The 25,540-nt window shown below is 38.5% G+C and overlaps 1 protein-coding gene across 1 annotated transcript in view; it reads left to right on the top strand.

Moving 5' to 3' along the window:
* Positions 1–553: 553 nt before the first annotated feature.
* Positions 554–25,540, top strand: part of LOC105195834 (homeobox protein homothorax) — a 387,950-nt gene continuing 362,963 nt past the window's right edge. The window contains exons 1-2 of the mRNA XM_039448644.1: positions 554–3,606; positions 4,263–4,335. The gene's annotated coding sequence lies outside the window, so the exon portion shown is untranslated. The remainder of the gene's footprint in view (positions 3,607–4,262; positions 4,336–25,540) is intronic.

Here is a 25,540-nt window from a genome sequence, read left to right as displayed (position 1 = left end):
CGTATCTTACAGATATTCCTCGAGATAAAAACAACGAGAGGAAGGCAACACTTAAATCGTCGCTGATTTTTAATAAAATAAACGAACCGTAGCCGGTTCGTCGCGACGCGCGTTTATTTCGGGAGTGCCGTTTATATTATCGGACTAATAGACTTTTCATTCGATAGAATCCTAATTCGAGGGTCGGGAATCGCACCCCTGCTGCTTGGCAGTGAACATCTCACTGGGGGGGGGCATTGCGCATTGTGGTTACGGCACGTTTTGTTAATATGAAACAAATATAGAGTTCCAGTGGCACTTTTTATAATTTTGAAGTTTTTTATAAAAATAACGAAGAGTTCTGCAAATTTTATCCTCCCAAAAAAACAATAACAAAATATGGTACTAATTTCTCGAATAAAGCATTACATCTTATCCATTAAAGTACAAGAAAACAATAAATATTAGTATTTGACAAGAGTTCTAGTTAATACTCTTAGGCCCGGTTGTTCTACCTTTTGGTAAGTATCAGGTAATTTAACTATTAGGTAAACCTATGCATTTCGCATAGGTTTACTTAACAGTTAAATTACCTGATACTTACCAAAAGGTGGAACAACCGGGCCTTAGAGCTCTACAAATGATTGCATTTTCAAAAATATTTTTTTTCAATATACGAATCATCACACTTGGACACTGTGATAAATAGGCAGCTTTTGACACTTTTTGTCCAAGTGTACCACTGAGAAAATAGGTATACACCGCACTACAAAATTACAAGACTTCAAGACTTTAAGACTTCTGACCTCAAGATTTTACTGAATTTCACCAGACTACACGGACTATTATGGACTTTATCGGATTTTATTGGATTTCACTAGATTTCACGCACTTCCTATATAAGTAGGAAAATGGATGTACACCGGATTACGAGACTTCAAGACTTCTGACTTAAAGACTTTAAGATTTCTAATTTCAAGATTTCGCCGGACTTTATCAGACTACATGGACTATCATGGACCTCATCGGACTACGTCGAACTTCATCGGATTTTATTGGATTTCACCGAACTTCACGCACTTCATAGACCATTGGGAAAATGGGTGTAAACCGGACGACAAGACTTCAAGACTTCTAACTTCAAGACATCACTGAATTTTATCAGACTGCACGGACTATCATGGACTTCATCGGATTTCGTCAGACTATCATGGACATCATTGGACTACGTCAAACTTTATCAGATTTTATTGGATTTCATCGGACTTCACGCACTTCGTGGACCATTGGGGAAATAGGTGTGAATTACAAGACTTCAAGACTTCCGATTTTAAGACTTTAAGATTTTTAATTTCAAGATTTTGTCGGACTTTACGGATTTGTGATTTTTCTATTATGCCGCTCGTTTAGCATATAATATCTCATTCTACATTGTCGGGATTTCATTTGTAATCTAGCTTGTAAGTTTTGTCAGAAAAATGTCGGGTTCTAAATTTGTAATCTAGCTTGTAAGTTTCGTTAGAAAAATGTCGGGTTCTAAATTTGTAATCTAGCTTGTAAATTTCGTTAGAAAAATGTCGGGTTCTAAATTTGTAATCTAGCTTGTAAGTTTCGTTAGAAAAATGTCGGATTCTAAATTTGTAATCTAGTTTGTAAGTTTCGTTAGAAAAATGTCGGGTTCTAAATTTGTAATCTAGCTTGTAAATTTCGTTAGAAAAATGTCGGGTACTAAATTTGTAATCTACCTTGTAAGTTTCGTTAGAAAAATGTCGGGTTCTAAATTTGTAATCTAGCATGTAAGTTTTGTTAAAAATATCAGGATAAATTTGTGATTTAGCACGTAAGCTTCATTAAAACCAATGTCAAGTTAAAATGATCGTGAACAGGATCACACGGAAGATTAATAGTAAGCCGATGCAAAAGGTTTCCAGACTACACGGACTATCATGGACCTCATCGGACTACGTCGAACTTTATCGGATTTTATTGGATTTCACCAGACTTTACGTACTTTATGGACCATTGGGAAAATGGGTGCACACCGGACTACAAGACTTCAAGACTTCTGACTTCAAGACTTCACTGGACTTTATCAGACTGCACGGACTATCATGGACTTTATCGGATTTCGTCGGACTGTCATGGACATCATTGAACTATGTTGAACTTCATCGAATTTTATTAGATTTCACCGGATTTCACGCACTTTATGGACCACTGGGAAAATAAATGTACACCGGATTACAAGACTTCAAGACTTCACCGGACTTTATTAGACTATACGGACTGTCATGGACTTCGTCGGATTTCCTGAACTACGCTTCATCGATCTTTGTCGGATTTCATGAACTACGCTGAACTTCATCGGTCTTTGTCGGATTTCATGGACCACGCTGAACTTCATCGAACTTTTAAGAAATAATAATGTTTCATACAACATACTTGCGAGGTAATCGATTCCTCGACTATAGTTGGTTTCGAATTTTACAAACAAATACCTGCAAGATTCGAAATATACTTATAAATACCTTTTAACATAAAGAATCGAATCTTCTGCTAATACTCGAACGTTAAATATTAATTTGTTAAATTAAAACGTGTTGTACTGTGTGTTTACCGATGAACCACGCTGTGGGTTTGCAGCATGTGTCGCATTGTATATAATTATACTTTCCAGCATTTTTACTTTTCAGCATTTTTACTTTCCAGCATTTTACTTTTCAGCATTTCGTTTACAAACTATATTTTAGCATTTAATTCGATAACTACTGAGAAAATAAATGTACACCGAATTTTTGACTTCAAGACTTCACCAGATTACATTGACTATCATGGTCTTTATTGGACTTCGTCGGACTTTATTGGATTTCACCGGACTTTACGTACTTCATGGACCACTGGAAAAATAGATGTACACTGGACTACAAGACTTCAAGGCTTCAAGACTTCTGACTTTAAGACTTTAAGATTTCTGACTTCAAAACTTTGCCGGATTTCATCAGACTACACGGACTATCATGGACTTTATCGGATTTTATTGGATTTCACCGGATTTTACGTACTTCTGAGATCTCTAAGAAAATGAGGATACAAGACTTCAAGATTTCTGACTTCAAGACTTTAAGGCATCTGCTAGTACTAACTAGAACTCTTGTCAAATATATTAATATTATTGTTTTCTTGTACTTTAGAGAAAAAGGTGTCGTGCTAAATTTACGAAATGCACACATTTTTTGTTTTATTGAGGTAAAAACTGTAGAACTTTTTGTTATTTTTTTATAAGGAACTCCGAAATTATGAAAAGTGCCACTGAAACTCAATTTATTTTTATCATATTAACCGAACGTCGCCGGTGCATCGCGATGTCTCATGCCGAGTGGGGGTGTTGAATCCACGGGACTCCCTCTGAATAGGAACTCGTATCATGGATTTTATAAATCCAAAGTACCGCGGTGTGTTCGCGCGAAGGACATATATATATATATATTTCATTAGTCCACGGGCGCAAATTCTGTTTATTTAACGCGAGTGTTTATCGCGAGTGCAACAAGAAGAGACGACAACCTGGAGCTGAGGGGAGGAGGAGGAGGCCTAGGAGGCATCGGGCGTCAGTGTACCAGTCTTTCGGTTAGTTATTTATTTTTTATATACAGTATTATTTAAGAAAGAAATTCTTTTTGTAAAACTATAAAATCTTATGCTTGAAAAAGATTTTAAAAAATTATATTTTACTCTATTATTACCTATAATTAATATACGAATAAAATTCAATGAGCAAATAAATAATTATTCTTTAAAATATTAATTTTGAGCGCTACTATAACTTTTCTTATAGAATAATTAAAGGCCATGAACGAGCAAAACGGTTGTTATTTAAATGATTTATTAAAATTAACAAAATTGCGAATGTGTTACGTTTCGGTTTAACTTGACCTTCTTTAGCCGTATATTAACATTAATTTATCCTAATTACAGATGTGAGAATTTGCATGGTTTTGAACACATATCAAAATCCATCCGTTAATTGACATAACGGGTGGATTTTTGACATGCGTTCAAAACCGTGCAAATTCTCATATCTGTAATTAGCATAAATTAATGTTAATATATGGCTGAAGAAGGTCAAGTTAAACCGAAACGTATCGTATCCGCAATTTTATTAAATTTTAATAAATCATTTAAATAACAACCGTTTTGCTCGTTCATAGCCTTTAATTATTCTGTGATTTATAACACGAGAGTGAAACCATTGTTGTGACTTTTCTTATACTTGTATGTTACAGATTAACGCCGCAGACGGATTTGAGAGGAGAAGAAGACTTGGGAGGCATCGAGCAACGGCAGAGCAATTTTGAGGTAAGTAATATAATTTATTTTACATATTATTTATTATATCTTTGATACTAATTATTTATTCCTATTTACTTGTTCCTGAGAAAGACATTGCTGTACGATCTTGAATTATCGTGCGATTGCTATTTCAAAAATATTGTGATTATTCGAAAAATATTGATGTGAAAAATTAAACTTTTGTAACGTAGATACATAGTTTTACACTTTACTTTAATATTTAATTAAAAATGTAATTATCATAATAGTTAATATTTAAAAAAATGTAAGAAATATAAGAAGTAATAATTTCTCATATAATTTTCTTTAAGAGAAAATCAAGTTAAGATAATTACCTATCATTAATAGCAATGAAGGTATATCCTGTATATGTTAACGCAAGTTCTTCAATACAACGATATCATTAGTAATCTACGTTGAAATTGGCATATTAATTTTCAAGCGGTGTTTTCTTGGAGCGTATGTTCTCCTAATTAGACTCGATTGCGTACCAGATCATCTCACGACTCGGAATTATCCTGATCTTATCGCATACGAGACGTGTCACGAGTCAAGTCGATTGCGCTCGTTGATCGAGCAAGTAAATTACATTTGTAACGATGCATAGATTCTTTATCGTTGATCACGCCGTAAGGAATACAAATTGCCCTAGGTACAGAATGACGTAAAAAGCCAATTATAAAATAATATATATGCGTGAAAAACTAAAGACGTTATACAATGGAATTTGCTAATCCAATTCTACGGAATATTTTTTAAAATGTTCCAAATGACAGCTAGATGTTTTTTAGAAAATTTTTAGTTATTTCTATTGCGTTTAATACAGTAATATAACCAGTCTGATTTTGGAAAAAAAACTCGATTATAAAGACAGTATATATAGTAGAGGAATAATAATAAATATCAAAGATATTCATGTTTATCATCGTTTCGATACCGATCCCCTTCCAACTATTCAAAGTTGTTTCGAGCCGTGAATCGAGCCGAAGCGGATCGTGAATCGACGACGCGATACAGCGTGCCGCATTAAGTATCGAAGAACGCGTCGGGAACGAATCGGAGGAATGGTAGAAGAATGGCGAGACCCAGGGTCCCGCGCGAGGTTGACAAAAGGGCGAAGCGCGACTAGGTGGAAGCGCTGCGCGCCGCGCCGGCCGGAGAGATGAGGACAAACATAATTCAGAATTATCCCGCGAGGCGGTCCCGTCTCTCACATATTTCACTCTCGAAAGGGGTTTTTATCCGCCAGGGGTGGAGAAGGTCGAGGTGGTCGGTGCACCGCGCACGTCGCGCCGCATGTTCCTTTTCCACGCACTCCTCCTCAAATATGCCCAGCGGTCTTATACGCTTGTTTACTGGACGTGGATAGGATGATAGTACTTCACGTAGGAACCATGTGTGGGACATTCCTCTGAATAGATATAGAATCGTAGAGCACGCAAGATTCGTAAATTTAGGCAGGTGCCATCTGCACCTGTCATCCCGCCGTAATCGAATCTTTCGATATCCTCGCCGCGATATAGAGTAACGAGATTTTCGATTTCGGTGCTTTCGTGATAGACGAGTAACCGCAAATGAAATTTTGTTGAAAAATTTATTGTTATTTCTTTCCTCTCCAGTCTTCGGATTTTATAATTTTTAAGATCTTTATCGATATCCAAGATAATTATATACCGCTACTATTATTTTTCTCATATTTTTTATTCGATAATTTATTGATTAATTTATTGTCATTTTGATTACATGTAAAATAAAAAAATAGTGAATGCAAATAAATTTAAGTCGGCATCAGATTTCAAAATATCATAAATAATTCGCACGCGGTAGTATTCCGCAACGATATACTTTTCTATTCGGCTATATGTATATACGTATATTTTTGATTGTCCGAGAATTTCTTAATATTTCTTGTCATTCCCATATATTTCAAGAATAAATAAATTCCATTTTTTATCAATACGCTGCGATGGGCGTAACCTGCATCCAAAATGCGGCAAGCCACACCAATGTTTGCGTGCTCTACGCGCGTATACATACATACGTTACGCAACTATTTTCACAGCGGGCTGATGATATTTTTCCAATTGTATGATAAGACTTGGATGTTATCTGCCACGCCCACACAATTCCTTTTGTAACAGTCTTGATCTTGGAAACGGCTTCTATAAACCGTCAAACACACACATACATGTATAATTTATAGTATTATAAACTTATTCTATTTTTAACTCGTCAAAATATCTTTCGATTAAATTTATTTGAGATAATTTAAGATTTTATTCTGTTCTTATGTATGATGTTTGATTCTTATAACGTATCATATTTATCCTTATTTTTTTTTTTACTTATCGACGGAATACACAAAGTTTGTCTTCAAATTCTCATATAATTCTTTCATACAATCAAAGTTTGATGATCTTAGCATTTTCTCTTTATTAATATCGTAGATGTAGGTCGAAACGCGTTTCGCGTAGCACACACTTATATCCCGGCTTAAGAACTTTTTTTCTAAATGCATCGCGAGTTGAACGGGCAACATTTAAAGTCGGTATTGCCGGGCAACACCGGCTATGGGTCAAAGTACAACTGAAATACCTCGTGAACACTTTCCGCATTGTTGCACCAAGGCCGGCGCGTTTAAACACGACGGCCGGCATGAGCCGTGCGACAGCTTTACCACTCGCTGTAAAACAAACCCTAATCTCCTGGCGCTGCTACCGTTGGCACTATCTTGCCCCGTTTGTTTGCGCTCGTCGGAGGAGAACGCCTCCGACGACGTTTGTACTGTGAGAACCATTAATGATCCCTGTTGCTTGCCGAGCGACTTCACTTCGCGTAAAGCGAATTGCAAGGAGAGAGAACGCGGATACGGTGCAATTTGTAACGACGCCGACAATTCTAATGATTATTCTCTCTGTACCAATGCTATCTTGTTATCATATAATTGAAGTCTACTATACGGAGAGAACAATTTTGCTAAAATACAGATTTGCACATAATTATGTTTAATTTAAAAAATTATATATTGAATATTTAAGTTAATTGCTAGAATGTCAAAACTTTCTGCAACAGTATCATGTTTGAATGACTTTAATAATTTTGATAGTTTAACATCAAATTATTTTCTGATCTATATGTAGTTAAATTTTTATATAGATACTACAATAAAATTGTTCTTTCTGTGTACTTGTAAAATGCATTTCTCGTAAAAAAATTTGCTTTTGAAAGGCGTTTTTCGCATGTATTATTTTTCAAGGCCATTTAATTTAAATTAAAATTTTGTTGTCCGTTTCCTTACGCGTAGCTTTCTCGAGTATTGCGAACATACATTCGACATATAATCATGCGTAACTTGGCGGCAACGGTCGCGAACGGGAATCGTATGCACGAAGCGAAACTGGTTTGCGAAACGCTTGCTGATACCTGGTCATGCAAAGATATGTATATTAATTAGAAGATAATTTAGAAATGCGACGAAAGGTGTGTGCTGCAGGTTTTTTGTAGCACACGTTTTGCGGTAATTTTCGATAACAAATCTGTAATGCAGAAATTATGAGAATAGTAATGGTCTGTGACACGCTACTTTATGATACTTTGTGGATCCATGCGACCGAGAATGTTGATAAGGGATTCGCTCGCAAAGGTATGCAGTGGTTAAAGGATCTTCATAACTAATTTTATTTGCGATCATGGATGCTTTTCATTTAATTTTAATCATTTTATTTTAGCAAATGAATTTTGCATTAATTCTCTGTCTCTCCTTTATCTATTTTGAAAATTACTTTCTTTTTAGCGCTTTATACTTATTATCAAGTTTTCAATTATATTAAGAGTTAATAACTATTAATTAATAAGATAAATTACTAATCGGAATTAAGTCGTAATTTGTAGTTTGTTATGGTCGATATAGAATCTCTGCACACACATTATTGCATACACTTGATAAGAACTATCAAGTTGCGATATTTTTTTCTATTCAAGTAATCGAAGGAAAAAGGAAAGAACAGAAGTAAATGAGGAAGGACGAATATTGCATTGAAGAATGACAAGTGCGTTTTTCATACTCGTAATTAGCGATCTTTTACGTGTCTCTGAGGAATGTGCCGCTTCTTAACTACAAAACTTAACATCAAACGATACGTAGGAATGGTCCGCTGGCTTATATAGATGGGCATACGCGAGTTCTCGTATACTGTAAAGCTTCTATAGCGAAGAGATTTTGTCTTCTTATTCTGGTTCTACGCTGCAGAGGCTACCGAGATGCTTATGCAGATAAGCGAACGATCCACTAATCCTGCCGCGAATCTCGGAATTAAGGGGCAGGAATTCGTAGATGGACACAATTAACTGATAGAGGACTGCATATTTTCGCAAGATTTTACATGATGTGTTACATCTGAAACTTGAGAAATGGATAATTCTAAACGAAGAGATAGTAATTAATTTGGTGTAAAAAGTACGTTCTTCCTAATCACAAATATTAATAATCAAGTATTCTCATTAGTTCTATGATAGTACATGATAGTTTAACAAATATTCCTTCAACAACGTAGTGCGTTATTTCTTAGGCATATCTCAATTACGTAATTTCTGCCTTGAGATCGGAACAGGCAGATTCCGTTTGCGCACTCTCTCCGCATTAGGTGTCAGTCCGTGCACCCGTCGACCGAGTCGTTAAGTGATTCGGCTAATTGCGTCGTACCCGTGACTCGGTCCCTCGCCTTTAATCACCTTAATCGCCGTCCGCTAATTATTCGCAGCGCGATTAAAGAGGCTAACGTGGGGTCGACCGGAATACCGGTTCGTTACCGCGGTTTCCCACCGAGGTAACACACCAGGACATAGTTTTCTTTATTTCCGTCGTATTCTCATATACATACATACATACATACATACATACATACATACATATATATATATATATATATATATATATATATATATATATACACATGGAAAAAGGGAAGGGAAAGAATGGGTCAAAGTCTTTTGCGGTTTCCCGATCCTGCTCAGTTGATATAAATGTGTGGGATTAAAAGTTTTAAAACCATCGTTATTTGTACGGCCATTTTTTACCGTCCCTTTATCGATTATCGCGACGTTGCAACGAGTTACTTATAAAATGCTAATTAAAATAATATGATGGTGATAGTAGTATTTTTTTTTATTTAAAGCTAAAATTTGGTTTTTTTATCCACCTATCACCTTATACTGATGCTTTATAAACTTACAAGGCATTATTACTTATGTAAGATATGAAAACTTGATTCATCTGTTTATCATGATTCTGTTGATCTACCGTTAAACGAATGGTGAACGAAGAAATAATTTTTTTTTTTTAACGTTTATCCTTTCATAGCTATTGCCGATGGGAAAAAAGGTAGGCAAGGTTATAATAATGCAATTAATGTCGCTGTGACATTCACAAATAATAGCAAAACGATTCCTTTGATATCCGAAGTCAGGCACGTAGAAAAGAGTAGCCTGAAACAATAACGAGCGTTCTTGTTTCATACGTACGTGGAGCGACGCCATAAATTGCGGCGCGAGGCATGCCTTATTTTTAATCGGGATTTAATTTGGCCGGTCCTTTGTACGCTTTCGCCGACGTCACGAGGTGAAGGCGGTTTGTGCTTGTTACTTGTTTTGAATACCGAGGCGACTCCAGTCGATCTGGTTGCTTGAAATTGCAGTAAATACGGGACGTCTTTAGCCAACCGTATGTCCTAACGGAGATGGACAATATAAACGAGTGGAAAACATCAAACTTGGAAAATAGCTCCAGTTAATTTAACGCTATTTGTAAAAGAGTAGAACTATTAACTATTCGTAATCGGTGTCATTTCGATGTCTTCTAGTACGAATTGTTATCTAAATCATAAAAAGGAAGAGACACATATATTTTAGATGAAAGAGGGGGAACGTATAGTAACATGATATAGCAATCACTATCGGGTAATCAAAAAAAGATATCCGTGTACATTATGTTACACAGTATCACGTAACATAGTATTAAATTAATTTCTCTTAGTTTTATTTTATTTTATTCTCAACCTGTGTTCGACATAAATTACAATACGCATCTGACATACAAATGGATATCGCTATTGTTGACAATTCTTTATTAACATGCATAAATTGATGATCTTTCGCCACGGACATTTTTAATTTATTATTTTACGACTGTTAAATTGGCACAGAATTCAACGACATCGGGTTTCTCTTGGTCGCAAGACGATGACAAACAATAAATTACGATGTTCATTCGTCATTCGAAACCTGCGCAAACGAAATCGGGTGTCCGTTAAGATCCTCCTAAACACGTATCGATCGGATATATCTATAATTAAACGACGCGCGCTATCGATCGTTTTTATCCACAAGTTTTTATCCACGATAAAAGAACGAATATCCTTGAATGTTCGAGCTGGGCTCTAGCTCGATACTTTGACAAGCGGTTAAATCATCGATCGCGGAACCGGTGGAACATATCCGCAAAACAAGAATCTTGACGGGCGGGTGTCAACGATAGCTTTCGTCGTAGGCGCGAATGCGGGAGGCGATTAGCATTTCTCATTTGCATATTGACGGGATTTCTAAAAGTTATGAATATTTTATGGCTCTCTCGCGCGTTTTCGTACATTTCGCGGCATGAAATCACCGCCGGCGTTGGCAATCAGTGCCGCGGCGAAAACGTTGCCATTATCGTGATCGTTACGCCGCGCGCCGCGCGCCGCGCCGGTCCATTTTAATTGCTGCGCGTCAATATCAGGAATAGACATTGCTGCCAGCCGATTGCCTTATTGCGTACTCCTATCAACGAACGTTTTGCGCAAAGAATAAGTACTTATCTAACGCGTCCCCCGTGCAGCATATTCGCGGCAATGCCGACGACCAATCGTTATTCGTTTCCGAGTGAATATCATCGGCCGTCGTCGCTGCCGCTGTTATGAGTCTTGATATATGTACGCAACGAACGATAAGGTCGAATTCTCTGGCAAAAAGGTCGCATCTACTATGTATACTGATAAGAAAATGATGTGATACCGGCGGAGTGTAAACGTTTGAAATCTATACCGCGAGATGGCAGCATGTATAACACTTTACGATGTAATTGTAAATTATATATATTTTTTTTTTACAAGAATAACTGATATCACTGATTTGTATCGTCATTTGGACTTGACGAACATATGAATCTGTGTTCAATGTTCTATTGACATTCGTACATTTACACATCATATTTATTTATGTACTCACAAGCAATAGTACAATAAACACTTGTGAAAAAGTGAAATAATTTTACGAAAAATCTTATTTTTCAAATAAACTGTTATACTTTTCTTCTTAACGATAATACAAAAAAAACCTAAAATTATTAAGTAATTAAAAGAAATGTTTTTGTAATTTTAAATTGGATTAATGCAAATTTATTATAGATTTCACTTCTTGAACTCAAAAATTTTCGGTTTGAAGAACACATAGCCAGTCTATTATATAACGATGGTAGGAATTTTGAACTTTTAATTTTGTAAATTGAATTTTTCAGAGTTACAGTATCGCGATTAGTTTAACATGACTTACTCATTGCATAAGATACGATACAAGCGTATGATACTAACGTTCTGATTAGCGGTATGTAAACGTGCAAGTGTGTATGTATGTCTCGGAATTTCATTATCACGGCCATAAAATGGTCATTACTTAGAAAAGTTTGAGGAGGGTGGTAGCGGCGAATGAAGTCGTTGGAAATGACGATATTTATGCGCGCACGCGGTGCTACCAGAAGCGGGAAACGATAATAATTGACGGCAGTCTTTCCCGGTGGGCGAAATACGTCGTGCAAAAGACCGATGGCGATTTATCGGACTGAAAAGATCGGCGGTGGTGGCGGCGCGTTCCCTGCCGATGTTTTCGTCGTGTTATTAAAACCATGCGTGAATTATGCGCGCGGCATTAACGAGCGCCTGGAGCAATGCGATCGGATCGAAATCCGGTCAGCTTGGTTCGGAACAATCGGAATGATGGAGTACTCCAGTCGTTCCGATGTGAAATATATCAGGCAACTTGACCACAGTCTAAAACGTAGTTCTTAAATTTAACATTAACTGGAATCAAGACGATATCGATGAAGCGAAAATACGCCCGATGAAGTATGGAAGATGTAATGATTTAAATTACTTTGCTTCTCATAAAGATCCTAGGTGGAAGTTATTGCTGATATTACCTTATGCTTAATTGTTGAGATATTTTACGCAAATTAATCGTGTAACAAAAACTTTTAAAGACAGAATAACATTATTAACAAAGATATTTTATTTTTTGCATGGTAAAATTTGTACATGAAAACACTTTGTGAGACATTTTTGATAATTATCTAACATACTTTTCGCGATATACAATATCGTTATACGTGTAATTAATATGTAATATTTCCGATGAGAATACAACTTGGAAACAACCAATTTTTTTACACGCTCAGCTAGTATTGAAACTTAAACTGTAGAGAAGAGATCTTTCTATAAAGATATTATTAGTTGCTGATTCCCGATGAAAGAAAGAAAATGATAAATAGAGGATCACAAAGTGTTGTCATCGACGAATGGTTTTGCGCCAAAAACATGGAATAAGCGATAAAGAATTTCCGACCTTTGACTTTTTGTAATAAAATAAAGTAGCTTCTTATGCAACTTGATACTCGAGCTACCGGATACAACGTCATTAATAAACGTCAAACGTAGTAGTCGATTGTAATAAATTTAGGCATAAATTTATACTGACGATTGCCGCTTTATCTCTCGGTTTCGTACTTGAGTTTGTCAAGATTGGCCTCGGTCCACTTGTTTCGCTGATTAAAGATAACTCAATTACTAATTAGGCTCTTATATTACAAATTTCCAGTTGTGTTAATGCATTATATGTTCACAGTACGGGTCGTATCTCTGGAGGAATGACAAAGGGCTGATACGTGTCCAAATGATAATAATCGAATTGGCCGAGTGTAGCATTTTAACACAAAGACCTCTTTCTATCATCGGAAAATGATTTGAGATGTATAAAGCTCGATTAGAATCACATTTATAACAATTAACGCCAGAGAATACCAAAGGGGATAAAAATCGCGTTCTATGATACTTATCAAAGTTTTTCGAGGCGATCGTTAAAAAGCCGGCTGCGTGAATTGCCACGCGATACGATCGTCGATCGTACGCGATTGACGAGCAAGAGAATCCATTTCCGTCGCACCGTCAGTCTTGTGCGTTTTTGAAACGCTGCCGAATCGGAGAGAAATCTGAGAAGTAGAAAGCCGAGCGCGTCGAATCAAATATTGTAGCAATCGAAACTTGTTTCTCCAAAAATAATTCCTGACATGATACCAGCTTTGGCGGTGACGGCGTGGGCAGCGCGGGGCGGCGCGGCGCGGCGCGGCGCGGCGCGGCGTCGCGCAGCGAGAAACGATCGTCGTCACACGGCACAGATCGCTCTTCATCCAGGAATTCCTGTTCAGGTAGTCACAGACAGGGGATAAGGTCACAGAGAGCGAAGAAGCGCGGTGGAGTTGTTGCAGGCTGCACGTACAACTCGGGGCTCTTCTTTCTCTCGAAGGGCGGAGCACTGTCCATCTACCTGGCCGCGACCGGGGGCACAAACGTAAGGCATTCTAATAATAACCTATGGGAACCGCGTTCAAAAGCGTGTCGGGGTGCGGGGGAAGAGAGAAATAGATAGGGATAGACAGGTAGAGAGAAAGAGACATTGGTGCGGTCGAAACGGGAGATTGTGGTAAAAGGAGGATGGGAGAGGAATTAGAGGGGCTTAGCCTCGCAGAGCCTATTATGAGCGCAGCGGGTGTGGGTGGACACACCGATTGCAGCGCAGGCGAATCTTCGGAGAAGGCAAAGGGCTAGAGAGAGAGAGAGAGAGAGAGAAAAAGGGTGGAGAACGAGGGATGGGGGAGGGGGGAGGGAGCTTGGACAGATTTAGGCATTTTTCTCTTGATTTTTCTAGCGCGCTTCGCTGAAAGCCACCTGTCGATATTTAATGCGATAATGTCCCGTCGCGTGTGACCGAAACGTTCCTCCGCCCCGACTTCGATGGACGACTCCGACTTGACTGACTGATGTCCGACGTGTCGTCGTCCGATGGTATGGCCGATCATCTCCTTTCTCTTGAAGAACCCTCGAGAGATTCCCGTGGGCGCGATGTAGAGTTTTTTTTCCAACGTCGACTGTAAATCCACTAGGACAGTCTGCGACGAGTATTGTACGAAAGTTCTGATTAAAAATTTTTTTAAACGCATAATATATTGTATGTATGGTAGGTTTTTTCGTCACTTTTTATTTTATACGCGAAATTTCAAGTCATTTGTAAAAAAAAAAATAATTCTTACAAAAAAAGGAATGATATAAAAACGTTGCGTCAAGAAGTATGATTTATATGTTTGTTAGTTTTGTACGCATAATTTTTAAGATTTCTAAAGATTATAAATGTGTTGAAATTTTTTTGTCAAGTGACAACGAAAATGTATTACGTAACGTAGCTATAGTTAAATCGTAATCTCAATTGATGCGACCTTATTTGCGAGAGACTGTCCTCCAAAGTGATGGAGTTGATCGAATTCGAGACGCGGAGCGCTCGGGGAGGATCGGTGCATCGCGAGGGCGGCGGCGATAGTTCGTCTTCTCCGAGAGGCTGCCGCCAAGTCGTTTTTACCCGTTCAAGTGGGCCACGATCGCGCGACGGAAAGGGCCGCACGGGACGTGTGAGGTTTTAAAGAATGGTTTCCCGTGGCGCATCACTCTTCCGCGCCAGTTAAGGCCTCTCCTCGTCGTTTTATCGGCTGTGTTTACACCGGCTCCGGATGAATCTTTTTCGGGGAGAACTTCGCCGGCGTGTCGGTGTCCGTTGGAGAAGAACGATCGTCTTACCGTAGCCAGATAACTCACCTGTCCAATCGCGTCAAAACAAAAGATCGCGTCACGGAGACCGAAGCAAAAAATGCGCTTTTCGAAAGGGATTACGTCACGCGTGTGGTTTTGCCAGATCACCATTGAACGCACCATACTATTTAAAGTTGATGTTTCTTAATCGCGGTGTCTTGATCGGTGTCTACGGATAGGTACTTTCTCAATAAAAATTACCTTAAACAATTTTATGATATCGCGGAGGAAAAAAATCACAAAGGTCTCATTTATTAATATACTATGTGTCCGGTAATTACAAATGTACAGAAGGTAGCAAATACTCCATTATAATTAAGTGTTGCGCACGTGGGGAGTGACATTACCAAATTACAGCTTTGCGTTACAACGTCGGCGATAATCGAAGCATGAGAAGCTGTAATTTGCATATTTACCGTAAAAATATATGCGGCAGCCGGACAGATTAATCAACACCGCAAACGCGGCGAGAATTTTTCAACGTATGACGGACAATGTATTCGTCACTCGCGTATCTGATGTCGAAAGGCGCTACACGCTGTCATCGATAGACGAGACCACTTGGAGTCGTTTGGGCCGGTCGTCGTAACTCCGGTACTTGTACCGTCATAATTCACCTTCGCATAATTACGGGATACTCTCTCTCTTTCTCTCTCTCTCTCTCTCTCTCTCTCTCTCTGCCGGTTTTCCGTCTTCCGTTTTCCCTCTTTTTCTCTCTCGACTTCTTTCTTTTGCTCTTTTATGGACATTTTATAAATTGTAGCTAGGTAGCCACAGTATGTAGGTATAGGGTGCTTGTCACCTGTTTCGAGACATCTCGTAAATAACGGAAATAACATCTTAAGTTCGAAATGTGATACGGGTCTTACTCGTTGAAACGCGCGACGACGCGATTGGTAGACGCGTTCGATGTATTTTTTTTTTTTCGCATTCTGGACAAGAATCAGTGTTCCGGATATGTTGCTACTGATAATGAAAGATATTTAGTAGACTGCTAATTTTTGATCTGTACTTATGTTTATACATTTCACCATTTTTACTTTTGATAATTATTTATTATAATAATTCAAATCTCTCGTGAATTTTAATCTATTTTTGCGCCAGAAAAATTCTTTTACGCCGATAATAATAATATTAAATAATGTCTCGATTATGAATTCTTTCGCGCAATCTATTTTTTTCGTTGATTTTGAATAGAAGAAAAAAAGAGAAAGAGGTATGCTTTGAATCGCGAATAATTAACTTCGCCGCACTCGTTCGCGACTCGATTTCGTGGCGTCAGATCGGATAATCAATAACGCCATAACGAGACGGCGAGCGCAAGATTGAAACGTTTCGCCGTCACGACTGCGCGCCTACTCGAAAAAGAGAGAGAGAGAGAGAAAGAGAGAAACAGAGAGAGGCCGGGTGCTCTCGACAAACGACTCTGTCAGATCGATGGATCAGTAAATGCCGCATCGGATTGTTTAGCGGAGGACCGGCTTGCTTTCGATAACTGCCACGCACTCCAGTCAGGATGAGTCCGCGTCTTTCAAAGTTCTCGAAGAGAAGGAAGAAAAAGAGGGAGAGAGGGACGCTAAGTGATAGACGAATGCAGGTCAAACGTTTTCTCAAATAGAAGCAGCTTGTACTTTTTCTAAAGGTTCGGTCTCTGCGACATGAGATACACAATCACGATCCTTCCTTGTGTTTCTACAGTGATAAGTGTTTCACAGAACCGAATTTTAAACTTATTTATTAATAAGAACTAAATTGCATGTTTAATTAATACAGTAATTAGTACAGTAAACAGAGTATAAAATAATATTAATATTTTGCAAGCACAAGAAAATAAACTGTCAGATAAATTATTTAAAAGGGTAAATTAATGGTGATTCATATTAATATAAAATATGAGATAGCGGAGTGGTAACGCGTCGTACGACACGCAAGAATTTCGTATGGCACGTGCTTGTGGATCACGCGTTACGCGTCCTGAGAACTTTGAAAAAGTGAGAGCGGGTATTTTATTCACCGTTATCTTGCATATAACGCGTGGAAATTTTATACATTTATAAATGACGACGGGAACATGCAGCTGAGCCAGGAATTCCTGATGTGTTATCATTACAAGAGTACGTGTACGTGTGCATACATTTACGTAGACAGGCTAATGATTTTCGATTTTTCGTTGTGGATAGTATTTTTTATTTTCTCTGAGAATTTCACTCACGGCAGCAAACGCGAAATTTTTATGCAATGTATCGTATATCGATTGGACACTATCTTTCTAGATTATATTCTTTCTCTAAATACTATCCGGAATTACATTTGCATTTATTATTATCAAAACAATTTTCTCCTAATGTTGTACTTATAATGCCTTTTTTATATCTAATTCTGGATAGAGAAACACTAATGAGTTCTGATAGACAAATGAGTTTCGCAGTCCATAAGATACATTCTCCGACACGCAGACTATTCGAAACAAGCTCTTGTCTCGTATCCCGAATGCCCTGGGGATCAGGAAATTCGGTCCTTTGAGAAAATGTATGGGCTCGATCTTACACGCATCTAATTGGACTGTGTGGTTGGTACGAACGATAAGGCAGCCTTCATGAAAGGACATTACCGTGACCAGAAATAGAGAGAAAGAGAGAGAGAGAGAGAGAACTATACGAGTTAAGGAAGAAGCTTTGTCTCATCTCTGTCTCTCTCTCTCTTTTCTTTTCTTCCTTCCTATTTCTCGCGATATCCTTTTTCTCTTTGCGAATCCTCTTACCTAATCGCTTTGACAGCGACTCGAGAAACATAGCTCGCATACTGAGTAGTCTTTAGTCATGTATCAGGAATCAAATCTAGCGGTATGTGCAAATAACTTACGCTCGTAGAACGATCATTCGTCATTTTCTACCGTAAATGAAACTACCCAATGCATTCTCGCGCATTAATGATTTCTCCGGCTATAGATTCTGTCTTCCTATTTCAGGATACAATTTTATAACCGCAAGAAAGAACAAGGATGCAATTCTCAATTATTATTTTGCCGTTGATTAAACTGCGATAATTTATAGATTAAACAATTAATTTTGTATCATATACGTAGCTTTCTATTAAGGTGATTATGAAAAATTTTTGTTTGTTGTACAAAATTGAAAAGTTACTCTGAATCATAAAATTTCAAAGTGAATTTTAAATAACTATCGAGAAAATATAAAACTTTTACATCGAATTAATTGTGGGTTTGCCATCATGAACATCTTCGACGTGAATGCGACCGGTGCAGTAGACTTTTCGGTGACCGCCCGAACCGCCTCGGAGGGACGAAGGAGGATGAAGGAGGGAAGGAGAGATCTTCTCTGATACCCCGGCGACCCCAACCCTCCTGCATCCCGCGCGCAGCCGGCCTGCCAGTCATCTGCGAGGGTTTAGTCACATTGGAATTTGTCGGAGAATATTCTGTGGCTCTCTATCTCTTTCTCTTCACTCTACCTCTTTCTTTTTTCTCGGTCTTTTACCCGATCAAAATATAAATTTCACATGTTCCTTTTGTCGTGACGTGCAAGAAAGCGAGGTGGAGATGCTTTCCGTATGAAACATTTCTCGTTAAAAACAAATACGTATATAGAAATTAATAGTATATACTTTTTAAATTTATTATTTTTAGGCACTTTGAAAAATTAAAAATAATCAATTTTTTTAAATTTAATTACCTAAAGAAAATTTTCATTTTCAATAATCTTCTTTTGTTAAGATAGTTTTCATGAGCTACTGGATTTTTTTTTACAATTTGTATTTTTGCAATTGTCTCTTCGAGTGTGTATACCCCGGAATATCTTTGTCATATTCTGAGAATGACAGAACATTGTTTTTTTTTACCAACTTCTTTATTTCTGTTATCTTTAATCGAGTAGTTGAGCATTTGATTGCGCTGCAATAATAAAAATTAACTAGTCACTACGATGTATCATTCAAGTATAATGATGAAATAAATTAGAAAAGTCATTGCTGCTGTTTTGAATCATTACTAATTAACGTTAATTTTAGCTTTGGTATCTTTTTTTAAAATTGTCTATTATAACCATTTATAAGATGATGTGGAAATAATAATTTGATATATAAATCACTTTTTCTGAATGACTTATTCCAACTCGTCTTTCAAGATGGCATTATTATGGTATTTATCGCTTTGTAGCATTTATTTGCTTATCATGCTTACTTTCGTACTCGGCAGTGCCGAGTCGGCACACGATTATAAGCAAGACGGTGCAATGAGAATTTCAGTTTCATAAAGCGAGGGTAGCGGCGCTTAATGACGAGATCAGATTTCCACCTTCATTTCGGATGGTAATTTATGCTGTGCGCAGAACTCGCACGTCGCTAAGACGCCCACGTAACTTCGTTGCCTGTCTATCACTATTATCGCTAACACGAGAGCGAACGAACGGTTCTCGTCCGGATTCACTCGATCTCTTTCGTAAAAAGTGTTGCTTTCAGGTCCCGACGATCACTCGATATCACTGGATTCTTCATTTCTTTCGACGATCGAATCGCTTTGATCGAACACATAAATTAATCTTCTGGTATCTGACTAATTAATTTTGACGATTGCATAATCGTCGGACGAGCTGCTCTTTCTCAATATTTATAGGTATATATATATATATATATATATATATATAATAATCAGTATAGTAATTCATCAATATAGTAATGAAGCATATATCGTCGGTGCGATTATTTAATTTTTGGCGCAGAAGAGAGAATTTTGCCCGATTGCTTCGCGCGATGCGATCTTGACGAAGGGAGAAGGACTTTCTCGTTCGATTCAGGGCGATAGGTGCGCGCGCGTAGCTCGCAAGGGCGAACTACCGGTTTAATGGGGCGCGGATGTGCGTTCGTAGGGGTGTCGCATTCACCAGGATGATCGATCACGGGTTATCCACCCTTAGTCTGTTATAATGCGCCACGCAGCGTATATACGCGTAGGTAGTATACGCGTATGTTGTACCTAGTCGCCTTCCTTGCGATGCCCGAGCGGCGCGCGGCGGCCTTAATTCCTTTCGTCCTCCGAGCACGCTCAACGATAAATTGCGTAGTTCGATATTAGTACAGCAGCAATCGCACCTGAATAATTGAATGTGGCAGCATATACTAATCACATCCGATCGCTACCTGACTTGTCCCTACTGAGTCTAGTCCAGAGGCTAAGAATTGCCACGTGATAGATATACTTTTGCATTTGTGATGTTGTCACGTGTCTTGATAGAGGTTTATCAAATTAATAGTTGACAATCCACTCAAATGAGGTATATATCTTACATATGTAATTTTCTTAACTAGTATTGATACGAATGGTGATTAATCATAAAATCAATTTACTAGCGAGATTTTTTAATTCTTTTATTTTGTATTTGCCATGTACGGTAAATGGCTTTCAGTAATATACATTTTCGTTTGTTTTGGAAAGATATGAGCTGCGTACTTGTACAATTTGCATGATTTTTGCGAGCGATCGAGGAAACGAGGTTTGTGTGAGTCTCACGCCGTGACGAATAAGGCACTCTCTCGTTCGTTACGGCGCGGTTTTAAGTGGTTGGTTTACTAACAGATCCCTTTTTCTCACGACCGGTTATTTCAAATCGTACGAGTGGCGATGCTCAAGAGAACACGCGGATGCACGCGGCCGCCGGAATTCATTGCGTTTCTCTAAGAACTATAAACAAGCGAGTAGAGAGTGTCGCTCAGTCCCATGAAAACAAGTGGCCGAGGGCACCAGGGAATTCGATAATTCGAGAACCTTAATCGGATCGGTGTTGTGTTTCGCAGACTCGACAATAATGTCGCTTCGCGCATCCGATGCTTTCGCGTGCGATCGTATATACTTTTGCTACGAAACATTGCTACGAAACTGTGCTCTGACGATCAGCAACGTCGCTTGCCATTCACCTAACTAATTTTCATGTTTGCGAGAATGGGACAGCATATGCATTTTTGTAAATGCAAACGTGATGGAGGCAACGTGTAATTATCTTGGCTGTATGCAGCGAGCTACTCCCTAGTTCGTAATCTGCATGGTTCATAAGAATACTCGCCATAAATTACACGGGGTGTACAATTAACTCAGTCATATTATGAAGAATATTTAATTCTGACGGTCGATAAAAAATTAATTAAACGGATTACGTACGTGAAATCCTGAGGATTGATTCTCACTTAATTCGTGGTCCGCAAATGTGGATCATTTTAATCTGATAATCTCTAGATGTTTTTCTCTGGTATCGGTAACGATCTTAATATATCTTGCAATGTATTTGTGTACGATCATTATAAAGGACTATTTCCAGTAATCTATTAATAGTTGAATTGTCAAAATGCAAACAAGATTATCGAAATAGTATTTTTAAGATGGTCCATTTTTTACTAGAACGTTTGGACAATATAATGTTTAAAGCTATTATGTATCAAAACGCAATTTTAGATTACTCTTTTAGAAAAGAACATCTAGACGAGAAATTCGCTACAAGAACACACAGAGTTTACGATAGGTACTTTTGTAAATTTTGCTAGTACTTTTAAAGAAAAGGAAATTTATACCTCTATTTCGACCAACAGCCCGAATTAAACTTGCGAAAGATCCTTCGCTGGTAAGGCAATGGACCTTCCACGAAAGGCGAACAATCAAGGGTACACTGCGTACGAACATGTTTCCTGGCTCTCCGTCCAGCTTAACTGTATAGACTTTGACATTGTTTCGCCCCTTTCTAACACAATAAGAGAGATAGCAGGGATGTTTCGCAGAATTACGCACGAATAGTAAGCAGGTCGCACATGATCGCATTGTATCATCTTTCCCAACATATTAATGTACGTCGTTTGAAATTCCTTTCAGGTTACATTGAGAGAAAAATGTTTGGTATTTCTGACTATAATTTTATGATAAAATAATAATCATTAAAAGCTCCATTTTTATAGTTATTACTGCTTTAATGCTAGTAATAATAATTTAATAATGAAAAAATTTTACTTTTTATAAATTATAATTTCAAATATTAATATAGTAAAGTATCAAGATATGTGTATGATAAAAATAAAATAAACATTTTTGTATAATAAATGCAATCACAATTATCGTGAATATAAATATTTTTTAACATTTGTTTACTGTTTACATAGTAATATAATAATTAATAACTATAATTTGCATAGTTAAAACAACTATAAATATAGGTATAATTGGCATCAAAAATGACTATGAATAATTAATTTATGGTATTTGCATTTTTCTCTCATATGTAACATAACTCCATTTACATTCGGACTAGAGCTTATACAGCACTTTGATTGAAATACGCTGAAATTTACCACCTGTATAAAATGATGTTTATTAAATTCCCGATAAGGAAAAATTACATATTAGAAAGTTACAATTTTATAATTTTATCGACTAGATATTATACATTGCTATTGCACACGCATACACATCTCATTTTTTATTTTTTATATATACACATTTCGTACTTTATTCTATCTCATAAATCCCAAGTTCTAGTTGTCAAGCACGTGGACGTAGAATACGGAAGAGTAGCGAGGGTGGCAGCTTTCTCGGCTCTGGCGACATTTATCGAATTTTTCGCGGGGCCACTTAGATAATTCGTAGCAGGCAGGGGGCTTATATATACGTAAGAATCGATCATTCTCTGGCGTCACGAGAAATTTAATGGCTCGTAGCTGGCTGCGCGCGCGCGATTGAGAGAGAGTGAGAGAGAGGGGGGGGGAGGGGAGATTCTTCTTTTGTTACTATAGACAGATGTACGACATAGCTGGATTCGTCTCGTGATCTATGACGAAATAACAGGTTTAAAATGTCCTTTGTACTCTGCAGCTAAGGTTTCTTAACAATGTTCTGGAAATGCGAGTTAAAGGAGTAATGATATGGAACCGAAAGAATGCGAAAAAGAATCAGTAACCATGCTGTTTCTTTTTTTGAGATTACAACAAGTTATTGTATTTAAATGTATCTTTTTAAATATTTCATGTACAAATGCTGATATTGAACTTACGCGTCAGATTAAACAATTTAGATCTACGAAGACAACTCGTGTTGTCTCTACGTCTTCACGTACAAGGAAGACGCGTCCAACATGAATTTGGGAATCCAAGATTCATTATCCAGTTGGTCGATGGCGTCCAACTCGGCGCCGCCACGTCGATCGATGGCTGCCGAACGCGGATGTGTCAATTTGCGATATTATGCGGAACGCGGCATGTAAACGCGCGCCGAGGACGACGACGGTAGACGCGCGCGAGGACGAGCACGAGAACAGCGCGGCGCGGCGCGGCGCGGCGCGGCGCGGTGGCGGCGACGGCGGCTGCGGCGACGAAGGGGGAAAGTGCGGGATGAGAGAGTCATAAAATCGAGCGAAGTGAACGCCAGGAGGGAGACACTGAGTGATGTCGGTGACAGGTCGCCCGCCCTCCTCCACGTCCTCCTGCAACCGCCTCCTGTCGCTATTACTCACCGAACGCCGAATACCATTCAAAGTTCGAAACCGCACGTTCGCGACCCAATTCCTACGCGGAGTCAGCTGTTCGGTTCATTCAAAGCTCGATCGCTAGCGCCGCCGGGTACCTGGCGCGAAATATCAGCTAAATTATTAAAAAAATAAAAGGTAGATCACGCGCATAGTCGCTATCGATAATTTTGTTTATGGATAGTGGCTATGAGCAGTATGAGCGCTTCTGCGAATAGACTAACACCTTGGCAATTTTATTAAAACGTTCATGTAATATCTTTATTTTGCCAAGTATATCACAATTGGCGCATAGCACAACTATTATTATATCTTTCAAAAGAATAAATTTTTAAAAAATAGTTATTAATAATAAAAGGGTTTTGGTATGTTACTACTTATATGTATATGAGCTAATATATACACGTATGCGCAATATGTACCTGTTGACTGTTGTAAGCAATAAAGTATAAAACCAAATTTTCAAAGTTGTGAAACACAATTAAAGTTTTTTGTCGAATACGAAGGTAAATATCACATAACGATTTCTGTGTCTTTGATTTAATTATTGTACGAGTTAACATTTGTATTTTAAATACAAAAGAGACATAAATATTTGTTATTTTTTGTTCCAACGTAACGTGGAGCTTTTCTTCGATTAGTCGAAAGACTTTTTTTGCCGCTGTTTATAAATACTGTCCGACGGAAAATGATGACTAAGGAAATTTATTTTTTGCATAAGATTATAAAGATTACAGGCTATTGACGACAATATAGTTGGTTATTTGATTATAGTCGGTGCATCTTGGTAAATAAAATATTTATTGTACAGGAATGTACACATGAAGGACTGTAATTTAGGAAAGAACAGTGAATCGCTGAGTTAGGAGATCAGCTCCAATTCTACAAACTGGGATCAATAGGAATTTGTTCAGGTGGCTGCGTTTGTATTTCGTAGAGAAACGGTGAATTCTCTCTACCAAGAACCATTCGCCATGCTGACTGTCACTATTATCCCGTGTTCGCACGCGCGCGTGACTGTCGGTTCGACGCTGAGCGTCGGCACGATAGGAGCAGTTTTCAAAGTGGCAATGTCAAATTTCGTGCCGTTTGCCCCGCGTCGATCACCGACGGCACCTTCACGCGAAGCGTTTCAGTCAGTCATATCAATATCCAATGTTAAGTTTGCTCGAAATCAATGAAGCTGCAGAATTACTCTAAAACAAAAAAGGCATGAATGGTTTGCTAATACGTTGGAATTAGAACATTGAACTTTAACAAGTTGTATAGGTATTATCGAAACGTGAAACACATTACACTAGTTTTTCTGGGAAATGTCTGTAGATCCGCCGTTTCTAACGACAATAAGACTCGTGCATTTTTCTCAGTTTTCCAATTCTCAAAGCAAGGGGAAAACGCCTCGATCGAGCGTGGAATCGAAGCGACGTTGGAGTTGGAGCTGGGAGATGTCTCAGGGTCCACGTATCTCTCGCTGTATTTCCCGCTAGTTCGTCCGCGTTGTTCGTATCCTCTTCGTTGGTGGTGGCGGTGGCGGTGGCGGTGGCGGCGTCGGCGTCGGAGTCGGAGTCGGAGTCGGAGTCGGAGTCGGCATCGGCCGATCGGCGTCGGCGTCGTCGGCGTCGTCGTCGCCACCGCCACCACTACCGCCGCTACCGCGCCGCCGCGCCGCCGCCCGTCGGCGTCGACGGTCGCGTTGGTAGTGGTGATGTAGCGATGGCGGAGGATCCCGTGGTTCGCGGTTTCACCGTGACGGCGCTG

This window comes from Solenopsis invicta, chromosome 4 (genome assembly GCF_016802725.1).
Source record: "Solenopsis invicta isolate M01_SB chromosome 4, UNIL_Sinv_3.0, whole genome shotgun sequence".
Taxonomy (NCBI): domain Eukaryota; kingdom Metazoa; phylum Arthropoda; class Insecta; order Hymenoptera; family Formicidae; genus Solenopsis; species Solenopsis invicta.
Note: the sequence above shows the minus strand (reverse complement) of the source record. Positions and strands in the feature narration are given on the sequence as shown.